We start from the raw sequence: 10,973 nt of genomic DNA, 5'->3' as shown, positions 1-10,973 counted from the left end.
TCTTGGCACTTCATAAGCTATGTGCTCTTGGACATATCATTGCATTACTCTGGGCCTCTGTTCCTTCATCTGATAAACAGGGCTAATCACAGCTGTCTCGGGTTTATTGCGTTGAAGTGAATCTGGGATGGGATGTGAATGTGCTGTGTGTGTGTGTGTGTGTGTGTGTACCAAAATTTATTAAGAAGGCAAACAATTTGGTTGGACAACTCTTCAAAGAAAATATACAGAGGCCAGGCCGGACGCAGTGGCTCACACACTTGTAATCCCAGCACTTTGGGAGCCTGAGGCAGGTGGATCACCTGAGGTCAGGCGTTCGAGACCAGCCTGGCTAACATGGTGAAACCCTGACTCTACTAAAAATACAAAAATTAGCTGGGCGTGATGGCGGGTGCCTGTAGTACCAGCTACTCGGGAGGCTGATGCAGGAGAATCGCTTGAACCCAGGAGGCAAAGGTTGCAGTGGGCTGAGATTGTGCTATTGCACTCCAGCCTGGGAGACAAGAGCCAAAGTCCGTCTCAAAAAAAACAGGAAATATACAGAGGCCAATAAGCACGTGAAAAGATGCTCAACATCATTAGTCATTAGGGAAATGCAAATCAAAACTACAATGAGATGACACTTCACTAACCCACTAGAATGGTTATAATAGAAAAGAGAGACAATAACTAGTGCCGTCCAGGATGTGGAGAACCCTCATACATTGGAACCCTCATTCATTGCTGGTGGGATTGTAAATGGGTATAACTGCTTTGGAAAATAGTTCAGCAGTTTTTTAAAAAGTTATACAGAGTTAACCACATGACTCAGCAATTCTACTCCCATATACCCAAGAGAATTGAAAACATATGTTCACACAAAAATGTGTACACAGATGTTCATAGCAGCATTATCCATAATAACTAGAAAGTAGAAACAACCCAAATGCCCATTAACTGATGATTGGATAAGCAAAATGTGGAGTCCAGGCACAGTGGCACATGCCTGTAATCCCAGCACTTTGGGAGACCAAGGCGGGTGCATCAATTGAGCCCAGAAGTTTGAGACCAGCTTGGGTAGCATAGTGAGACCCCATCTCTACAAAAAAAATACAAAAATCAGCTGGGTGTGGTGGCGTGCACCTGTAGTTCCAGCTACTTGGGAGGCTGAGGTGGGAGAATTGCTTGAACCTGGGAGGCAGAAGTCATGCCACTGCATCCCAGCCTGGATGACAGAGCAAGACCCTGCCTCAAAAAAAAAGTGGTATATTTATATAATAGAATATTATTCAGCCAAAAAAAGGAAAAAAAAATTTTTTTTTTTTTTTTTGAGATGGAGTCTCACTCTGTCATCCAGGCTGGAGTGCAGTGGTGCGATCTCGGCTCACTGCAAGCTCTGCCTCCCGGGTTCACACCATTCTCCTGCCTCAGCCTCCTGAGTAGCTGGGACTACAGGTGCATGCCACCACGCCCGGTGAATTTTTGTATTTTTAGTAGAGACAGAGTTTCACCATGCTGGCCAGGCTGGTCTCAAACTCCTGACCTCAGGTGATGGTGATCCACCCACCTCGGCCTCCCAAAGTGCTGGGATTACAGGTGTGAGCCACCGTGCCCAGCCTTTTTTTTCTTACTAGTGACAAGGGTCTCACTATATCCCGTGGTCTGGTCTTGGACTCCTGGGCTCAAGTAATCCTCCTGCCTCAGCTCCCAAAGCATTGGGATTATAGGCATGAGCCACCACGCCTGACCCCATAAAAAGGAATGAGGTACTGATACATGCTATGACATGGAAGACTCTTCAAGACATTATGCTAAGTGAAAGAAACCAGACACAAAAGGCCGTGTTTGTATGATCCCATTTAGTGAAATGTCTAGAATAGATAAATCTTTTTTTTTTTTTTTTTGAGACAGAGTCTTGCTCTGTCACCCAGGCTGGAGTGCAGTGGCATGATCTTGGCTCACTGCAACCTTCACCTCCCAGGTTCAAGGGATTCTCCTGCCTCAGCCTCCCAAGTAGCTGGGACTACAGTTGTGCACTACCACGCCTGGCTAATTTTTGTATTTTTAGTAGAGATGGGGTTTCACCCTGTTGGCCAGGCTGGTCTTGAACTCTTGACCTCAGGTGATCCGCCCACCTCGGCCTCCCAAAGTACTGGGATTACAGACTAGAATAGATAAATCTATAGAAACAAAAAGTAGATTAGTGGGGCTGGGCGTGGTGGTTCACGCCTGTAATCCCAGCCCTTTGGGAGGCCGAGGCAGGCAGATCACCTGAGGTCAGGAGTTTGAGACTACCCTGGCCAACATGGTGAAACTCCGTCCCTACTAAAAATACAAAAATTAGCTGGGCGTGGTGGCAGGCACCTGTAATCCCAGCACTTTGGGAGGCTGAGGCAGGAGAATCGCTTGAACCGGGAGGTGGAGGTTGCAGTGAGCCGAGATCGTGCTACTGCACTCCAGCCTGGGCGAGAGTGAGACTTTGTCTCAAAAAAAAAAAAAAAAAAAAAAGGCCAGGCACAGTGGCTCAATCCCACCACCTGTAATCCCAGCACCTTGGAAGGCTGAGGTGGGTGGATCACTTGAGGTCAAGAGTTCGAGACCAGCCTGGCCAACATGGTGAAACCATGTCTCTACTAAAAATACAATAATTAGCCAGGCATGGTAGCGCATGCCTGTAATCCCAGCTACTTGGGAGGCTGAGGCAGGAGAATTGTATGAACCCGGGAGGTAGAGGCTGCAGTGAGCCGAGATCACGCCACTGCACTCCAGCCTGGGTGACAGAGCAAGACTCTGTCTCAGGAAAAAAAAAAAAGTAGATTAGTGATTGCTGGGAATGGGTCAGTCTCTGTACAGATGAAGAACATGAGGCTCAGAGAAGCCAATTGCCACCCATCTGTGTGACTTTGGACCAGTGACTTCACGTCTCTCAGTTGTGACGTGGAGAGAATGAAGTGCGCCTGAGATGGTGGCTCTGCAGCTCAGTAAATGTGCCTGCGGCGCCTGGTGGGTCCCCCTGCGTCTTCGTTAGTTCCTTTTCCTTCTCTGAGACCTTTGGCTGGAAGCTGGTGGGGCTGAAAGGTGAAGGCTGCCACCTAGAGGTGAACTCTGGCACCTGCCAAAGCCTGCGAGGCGTCTTATCTTCTCATCAAGGTAACTCACCCGCTATGGGCTTGGGGAGGAGAAACAGGATGTGAAAGAAGCAGCCCCGCTGAGGACAGGGCTACTAGACTGGCCAGATTCTTTCCAGATGTTTGTAGGCCCTGGGAATGCTTTTCACAGATGTTGGGTCCCGTGGAGGTGATCCCATGCGGGAAGAGGGACATCCCATGCGGGAGTCAGGTCCCAGCAGAGCTGCTTAGCGCCTCTTGGGGAAATGCCACCTATAATTTCTTTCTTTTTTTTTTTTTTTTTTTTTGAGACGGAGTCTCGTTCTGTCGCCCAGGCTGGAGTCCCGTGGCGCGATCTCGGCTCACTGCAAGCTCCGCCTCCCGGGTTCACGGCATTCTCTTGCCTCAGCCTCCCGTGTAGCTGGGACTACAGGCGCCCGCCACCACGCCCGGCTAATTTCTTTTGCATTTTTAGTAGAGACGGGGTTTCACCATGTTAGCCAGGATGGTCTCGATCTCCTGACCTCGTGATCCGCCCCTATAATTCCTGTAATTGTCAGTTTATTCCCTCCTTTTCCTGAGGGATCCCTTTAACACACACACCTGACCTTGTCTCTCTCTAGCTCAAGGTCTGGCAACTAGCTCCCCACCACGGCCCAGCCACCCCCACCACCAGGTCCCTCCGATCTTCAGACCCTTCACACATGGGCCTTAGGTTGTTTTTTTGTTTTTGTTTTTGTTTTTTTTTGAGACAGGCTCTCACCCTCTCACCCCGGCTGAAGTGCAGTGGCACAATCTCTGCTTATTGCAACCTCTGCCTCCCAGGCTCAAGCGATTCTCCTGCCTCAGCCTCCCAAGTAGCTGGGATTACAGGCACGCACCACTACTGCCCAGCTAATTTTATATTCTTAGTAGAGACGAGTTTTACCATGTTGGCCAGGCTGGTCTCAAACTCCTGACCTCAAATGATCCACTTGCCTTGGCCTCTCAAAGTGCTAGGATTACAGGCGTGAGCCACTGCACCCGGCCCCCTTACGTTCTAATCCAACACACTCTTCCTAACTCCCCCTCTGACCTCTCAGCTCTCTCTATTGCCCATGCTGTTCTCCCTGCTTGACATGTCTCTCTCCATCTCTTCCACCAGAAAAAACTGTTCTGCTCTCAGATAGAAGTTTCTTCCTTCTTTTCTTTCTTAAACCAGATAAATAAATCATTGAGAATGCTGTGTACCCCCATATCCCCCACGTGATCTTAAACAGCACTCAATTTTAAAAGGGTGCATTTTTAACTCCTCAGGCTAAGAGAACAGAAACCTGGGACAAAATTAGGAATCCAGCTCACATGCCTGTAATCCTAGCACTTTGGGAGGCCAAGGCGGGCGGATCACGAGGTCAGGAGATCGAGACCATCCTGGCTAACACGGTGAAACCCCGTCTCTACTAAAATTACAAAAAATTAGCTGGGCGTGGTAGCGGGCGCATGTAGTCCCAGCTACTCAGGAGGCTGAGGTAGGAGAATGGCGTGAATCCGGGAGGCGGAGCTTGCAGTGAGCCGAGATCGTGCCACTGCACTCCAGCCTGGGCGACAGAGCGAAACTCCGTCTCAAAAAAAAAAAAAATGAAGCCAGCTCAATTGCTAACATTGAAAAATGACTCAGAACTCTTTTTTTTGTTTTGAGATGGAGTCTCACTCTGCAGCCCAGGCTGGAGTGCAGTGGCGCAATCTCAGCTCGCTGCAAGCTCTGCCTCCCGGGTTCACGCCATTCTCCTGCCTCAGCCTCCCGAGTAGCTGGGACTACAGGTGCCTGCCACCACGCCTGGCTAATTTATTTTTTATTTTTTATTTTTTAGTAGTGACGGGGTTTCACCGTGTTAGCCAGGCTGGTCTCGAACTCCTGACCTCAAATGATCCACCCGCCTCGGCCTCCTAAAGTGCTGGGATTACAGGCGTGAGCCACCGTGCCCGGCCAGAACTCTTTTTTTTTTTTTTTTTTTTTTTTTGAGACAGGGTCTCGCTCTGTCACCCAGGCTGGAATGCAGTGGAGTGATCTTGGCTCACTGCAACCTCCACCTGCTGGGTTCAAGCAATTCTTGTGCTTCAGCCTCCTGAGTAGCTGGGACTACAGGCATCCACCGCTACGCCCAGCTAATTTTTGTGGTTTTTTTTTTTCTTTTTAGTAGAAACAGGGTTTCACCATGTTGGCCAGGCTGGTCTTGAACTCCTGACCTTAAGTGATCCACCTGCCTCAACCTCCCAACATGCTGAGATTACAGGCGTGAGCCACCACACCCAGCCCAGATCTCTTTTGAAATAAGCAAGACATTCAGTTTTGAAATCGAGGTGGTTTTGGTGTTGGCCACAGTTGGGGTGGTGGTAGATTATGCCAGCCATCTTTTGGAAGCTGACCCTGAGCCCTGCACCCCACGTCTTGTTAGGAATCTCAATCTATCATTGTTTTTGTCTGTATGTTTGTTTGAGGCGGAGTCTTGCTCTGTCACCCGGGCTTGAATGCAGTGGCGCGATCTCAGCTCACTGCAAGCTCCGCCTCCCAGGTTCACGCCATTCTCCTGCCTCAGCCTCCCGAGTAGCTGGAACTACAGGTGCCCGCCACCATGCCCAGCTAATTTTTTGTATTTTTAGTAGAGATGGGGTTTCACCATGTTGGCCAGGATGGTCTCGATCTCCTGACTCGTGATCTGCCCGCCTCAGCCTCCCAAAGTGCTGGGATTACAGGCGTGAGACACCGCGCCCGACCCGTTTGTTTGTTTTTGTAGAGAAGGGGTTTCACCATGTGGCCCAGACTGGTCTTGAACTCCTGGAATCAAGTGATCTGCCTTGGCCTCCCAAGGCGCTGGGATCACAGGGGTGAGCCACCACGCCGGCCTTCTATCATCGTTTTGCAATTGTAATTACAGTTGTTTTCATGTTCTTCCTCCCCACCCCACCCCCAGATTTAAGCTTCTCCTTGTCTTTTTAATTTTCACACCCCAATATCCAGCATGGTACCCACTGCAGAGTACAAGCACAAGAATTGCTTATTGAACTAAACTCAACAAAAGGTTTTTTTGTTTGTTTTGAGATGGAGTCTTGCTCTGTCGCCCAGACTGGAATGCAGTGGTCCAATCTTGGCTCACTGCAACCTCCGCCTCCCACAGGTTCAAGTGATTCTCCTGCTGCAGCCTCCCGAGTAGCTGGGATTACAGTCACGCACCACCACACCTGGTTAATTTTGTATTTTTAGTGGAGATGGGGTTTCTCCATGTTGGTCAGGCTGGTCTCAAACTCCCGATCTCAGGTGATCTGCCCACCTCGGCCTCCCAAAGTGCTGGAATTACAGGCATGAGCCAGTGCGCCTGGCTAATTTGTATTTTTAGTAGAGACAGTTTCACCACATTGGCCAGGCTGGTCTTGAACTCTTGACCTCAGGTGATCCGCCTGCCTCGGCCTTCCAAAGTGCTGGGATTACAGGCGTGAGCCATGCGGCCTGGCCAATGAAAGGTTTTTTGGAATAGGTGCAAGATCACTCACAATCCCTTTCCAAGAGACTTTCCAAGAAAGTCTCTGGCCACTGTCAGAGTCCCTCTGTAACTCTGCTTGGGGGGAAATGGTGAGTTGGGGGCCTTATGAGGCCAAAGAGGTAGTCACAGGAGCCAGAATTCTCATGTACCTCCTCCAGGCTCATGAAGAGAGACATTACTCACTTTTTTCCTCCCACTCCCTCCCCTCCATCTCTCCCTATTCTCTTTCCTTTATTTTTCTTTTTTTAGAGATAGAGTCTTGCTATGTTGCCCAGGCTGGTCTTGAACTCCTACATTCAAGCAATCCTCCCACCTCAGCCTCCCAAAATGCTGGGATTACAAGAGTGAGCCACCATACCTAGCCTATAATTCACTTTCTAACCCACCTCCCCCACCACTGCTCTCCCCCACCCCCTGCCCCATACACTGCCCCACCCCTGTGATTATTCCTCCCCAAACAAGCAGATCAAAAGTGATGCTAAGAAGTCGGGCACAGTGGCTCACTCCTATAATCCCTGCACTTTGAGAGGCCAAGGCGGGAGGATGGCTTGAGTCCAGGAGTTCAAGGCCAGCCTAGGCTACATGGCGAGACTCTGTCTTTACAAAAATATTTAAAAATTAGCTGGGCGTAGTGGTATATGCCTGTAGTCACAGCTCCTCAAGAGGCTGAGACTGGAGGATCTCTTGAGCCCAGGAGGTCATGGCTTCAATGAGCTGTGATTGTGTCACTGCATTCCAGCCTGGATGACAGAGGGAAACCCTGTCTAAAAAAAAAAAAAAAAAAAAAAAAGCTAATAGTTGCAAAGCAAGCACATTCATGCCCGATCTGCTTAATTATCACAACAGCCCTATGAGGAAGCCACCATTAGCCCCACAGAACAGATGAAGGAACTGAGCCCAGGAGTAGTTCGATGATTATGCCTGAAGGACAGCTTGTGTGTCAGGGCCCTGAATTTTATTTACTATGTGTGGGTCACCTTTCTGAAGGCTCATAAACTTTCATGCATATGATCCTCATATCATCCCCATGAGATGTGTAATATCATCACCCCCATTTTATAGATGAAGAAACTGAGACTCTGAGCATTTACGTAACTTGCCCAAGGCCACAGGGCTGGTGACAGTAGAGGTGGTTTTGAGCCAGGGCTGTCCAGGTACACCCTCTCAACCACTTTGTCATCCTTCCTCTGGATATTCTCTGGACACCTTGGCTTTAGCATGTGCAAGTAGGACAAGAAGACCCCCCCCTCACCGAGAGGTAGTAAGGATTAGATCTAATATGTGTGTGTATCTGGATCACAGTAAATACCCAGGAAAAGAGGTCATCATTTTTGTTCCTCTCTGACAAATGCAGCAACTGGCCGCCAGAGGGGAGTCATGCACTGAAGACCTAAGCCCTTCCCAGGTGACTGGTTGACCATTCAACGGTTAAGAATTGTGCTGGGCCCTTTTATCTCTGTGCCCAAATGTGGGATCAAGGACAGATCTCACCAGTACGGAACTACAAGGATCTTTTGACTCTTGCAAAAGAAATACAGCTTAGGCCTTAAACCCATCTAAGGCCCCTTTACCAACACCAATTCTAGGACTGGGAGGGTGGGGGAGATCCCTGTGGAGGGAGGCCCAGCTGTGTCCCATTTGGTGGTGGCAGTGCTGGGGGAGCAGCAATTATCAGTAATTCCTCTCCTGCTGGAGGCTGGGCTCCTGGAGCCACAGCTGCAAGGTGGGAGGTGGCAAGGAGGGTTTTGGAATTGTCTCCCTAAGGGGTTTCCATGGTTACAGATGGATACAGGCAGCCCACTAGGCTGGGTCCTTTCTCCATATTGTCTCCTGGGGAGACAATGGGCTTTGGGGATGGGGCGGCATGCCACGCAGATCATTTCTAGAGCAGGGGCCATGAGTGCCTGCTCTGTGAACCCCTGGACCCCAGCTGCTGGGACAGAAGGAGTTGGGCACAGGGATCAGCCTTGGTAACCGACTGCTTGCTTTGGGGTACAACACTACTGCTACAGCAACTCAAGAGAGGCTGTCCGCTGAGCAACTCAAGCAAATCTGAGGCTCCAAAACAGCCAAACTGCAGAGGCCTCCAGGTATTTAAAAAGCATGCATTTTGGAGTCAGATAGTCATGTCATGATTCTGTCCCTTGCTAGCTGTGTGACTTGGGCAAGTTATTTTACCTTCCTGAGTCCCCGTGTCCTTATCGCGAAAGTGGGACAACACCCACTTTATAAAATTGGTGTGAGGAAGCAATGAGCACAAAGCCTAGTGCCAAGAAAATGCTCAGAGAGTTCCTAAGCTCAGGTGGGTTGATGGGGTCCTGGGATGTGGGACTGGCTCTGTACCCACTCTGTGGCCTTAGACAAGGCCCTTCTTATTTCTGGGTCTCAGCTGCTCCATCTATGACTTGGAGACTTTGAAAGGCTTATAAAGGATGAAAGCTACTCAGGAAGCTGAGGTGGGAGGATCCCTTGAGTCCTGGATTCAAGACCCGCTTGGGCAACATAGTGAGACCCGCCCTGCCTCCAAAGAAAAGGAAGTACCTGGCCAGGCGCGGTGGCTCATGTCTGTAATCCCAGCACTTTGGGAGACCGAGGTGGGCAGATCATGAGGTCAAGAGTTTGAGACTAGCCTGGCCAATGTGGTGAAACCCTAACTAAAAATACAAAAAACATTACTGGGCATGGCCAGGCGTGGTGGCTCACACCTGTAATCCCAGCACCTTGGGAGGCCAAGGCAGGCAGATCACAAGGCCAGGAGATCGAGACCATCCTGGCTAACACGGTGAAACCCCGTCTGTACTAAAAATACAAAAAAAAAATAGCCAGGCGTGGTGGCAGGTGCCTGTAGTCCCAGCTACTCGGGAGGCTGAGGCAGGAGAATGGTGTGAACCCAGGAGGCAGAGCTTGCAGTGAGTTGAGATTCCGCCACTACACTCCAGCCTAGGCAACAGAGAGAGACTCCATTTAAAAAATAAATAAATAAATTTCCTGGGCGTGGTGGCAGGTGCCTATAGTCCCAGCTACTCCGGATGCTGAGGCAGGAGAATTGCTTGAACCTGGGAGGTAGAGGTTGGAGTAAGCTGAGATCACGCCACTGCAGTCTAGCCTGGTGACAGAGCAAGACTCTGTCTCAAAAAAAAAAAAAAGTACTTGGCCGAGCACAGTGGCTCATACCTGTAATCCAAGCACTGTAGGAGGCTGAGGCAGGAGGATCACAAGGTCAGGAGCTCAAGACCAGCCTGGGTAACACAGCAAGACCTCCCAATCTCTACAAATTTTTTTTTAAAGTAGCTGGGTATGGTGGTGTGCACCTGCAGTCTCAGACTTAGGAGGCTGAGGTGGGAGGATCTCTTGAGCCCAGGGGTTTGAAGCTACAGTAAGCTATGACTGCACCACTGCACTCCAGCCTGGGTGACAGATTGAGACCCTGTCTCAGAAAGAAAAGAGGGGAGGGAACGGGAGGTGAGGGGAGAAAAGAAAAGTGCGAGCTTGGGAAAACAGAAATCAAAACACTAACACAACAACCCCATCTTCCAGGACTTAAATCCAGTTGGAATATGCAACATGTGATCACAGGGGCATGTGGTATTTGTGTAAGTAGACTCTGTGCTGTGGCAATTAAGGGAGATTTTTCTGAGGGAGGCAGGACTTAAGTTAGGCCTTCGAGAGTCTCAGAATCAGGAAAATATTCCAGAAAAATCTCCCACGCTATGCCAAGGAGAAACAGAATCCCAGAAGGGCGAAGGGACTCAGTTCTCTGCCACTCAGTTTCAAATCCTTCCTAGTCACTGCCTTTTCCCCAAGGAAGGGTGTGTGTACGTGGGGAGGAAAGGAAGGAGTAAGCAAAAAACATTGTCATTTATGTCCAATTTATGGGACACCTTTACATGAGTCAAGTTAATCATTAGCCCCATTTTATAGATAAGTAAACTAAGGATTGCTCTAATTTTTATCCAACTGATTTGGCGAAACAATGTACATGGCCCAAGAATAAACTTTGTCTCCAGTATGGAATACAAAACTTCCCCAAGGGAAACGTAAAACAATTCCTTCATGTTTAAATCATCAGCAGAGAAAATCAAATTGTTTACATGTCTATTACTTGTCCTTCTATTAAGAGGCACTTAGCACAGAGCCTCAAACATGGTAAGTGTTAAGTAAATGAAAGTTGTTGTCACTGTCACTGCTATTATTAAATGTATTACTACATATTCAATGCTGGGGATACAGAGGTCAATAAAACTCTCTCCCTGTAGTCCCAGCTACTCTGGAGGCTGACATGAGAGGATCGACTGAGCCCTGTTGGTGGAGGTTGCAGTGAGCTGAGATGGTGTCACTGCACTACAGCCTGGATGACAGAGTGAGACCC

The 10,973-nt window shown here is 49.2% G+C and overlaps 1 long non-coding RNA gene across 3 annotated transcripts in view; it reads left to right on the top strand.

Moving 5' to 3' along the window:
• Positions 1 to 2,922: 2,922 nt before the first annotated feature.
• The window catches only part of LOC134809315 (uncharacterized), a 34,285-nt gene continuing 26,234 nt past the window's right edge, over positions 2,923 to 10,973 (top strand). For 2 of the 3 annotated variants that reach the window (XR_010154731.1, XR_010154730.1), the window contains exon 1: positions 2,923 to 3,129. This is a non-coding gene — a long non-coding RNA (uncharacterized LOC134809315). Of the gene's footprint in view, positions 3,130 to 8,363; positions 8,695 to 10,973 lie in introns of those variants that run through there. The other variant, XR_010154732.1, reaches the window with a different exon arrangement.

This window comes from Pan troglodytes, chromosome 1, assembly GCF_028858775.2.
Source record: "Pan troglodytes isolate AG18354 chromosome 1, NHGRI_mPanTro3-v2.0_pri, whole genome shotgun sequence".
Taxonomy (NCBI): Eukaryota; Metazoa; Chordata; class Mammalia; order Primates; family Hominidae; genus Pan; species Pan troglodytes.
The sequence above is the reverse complement of the archived record's forward strand: the minus strand, read 5'-3'. Positions and strand labels throughout refer to the sequence as shown.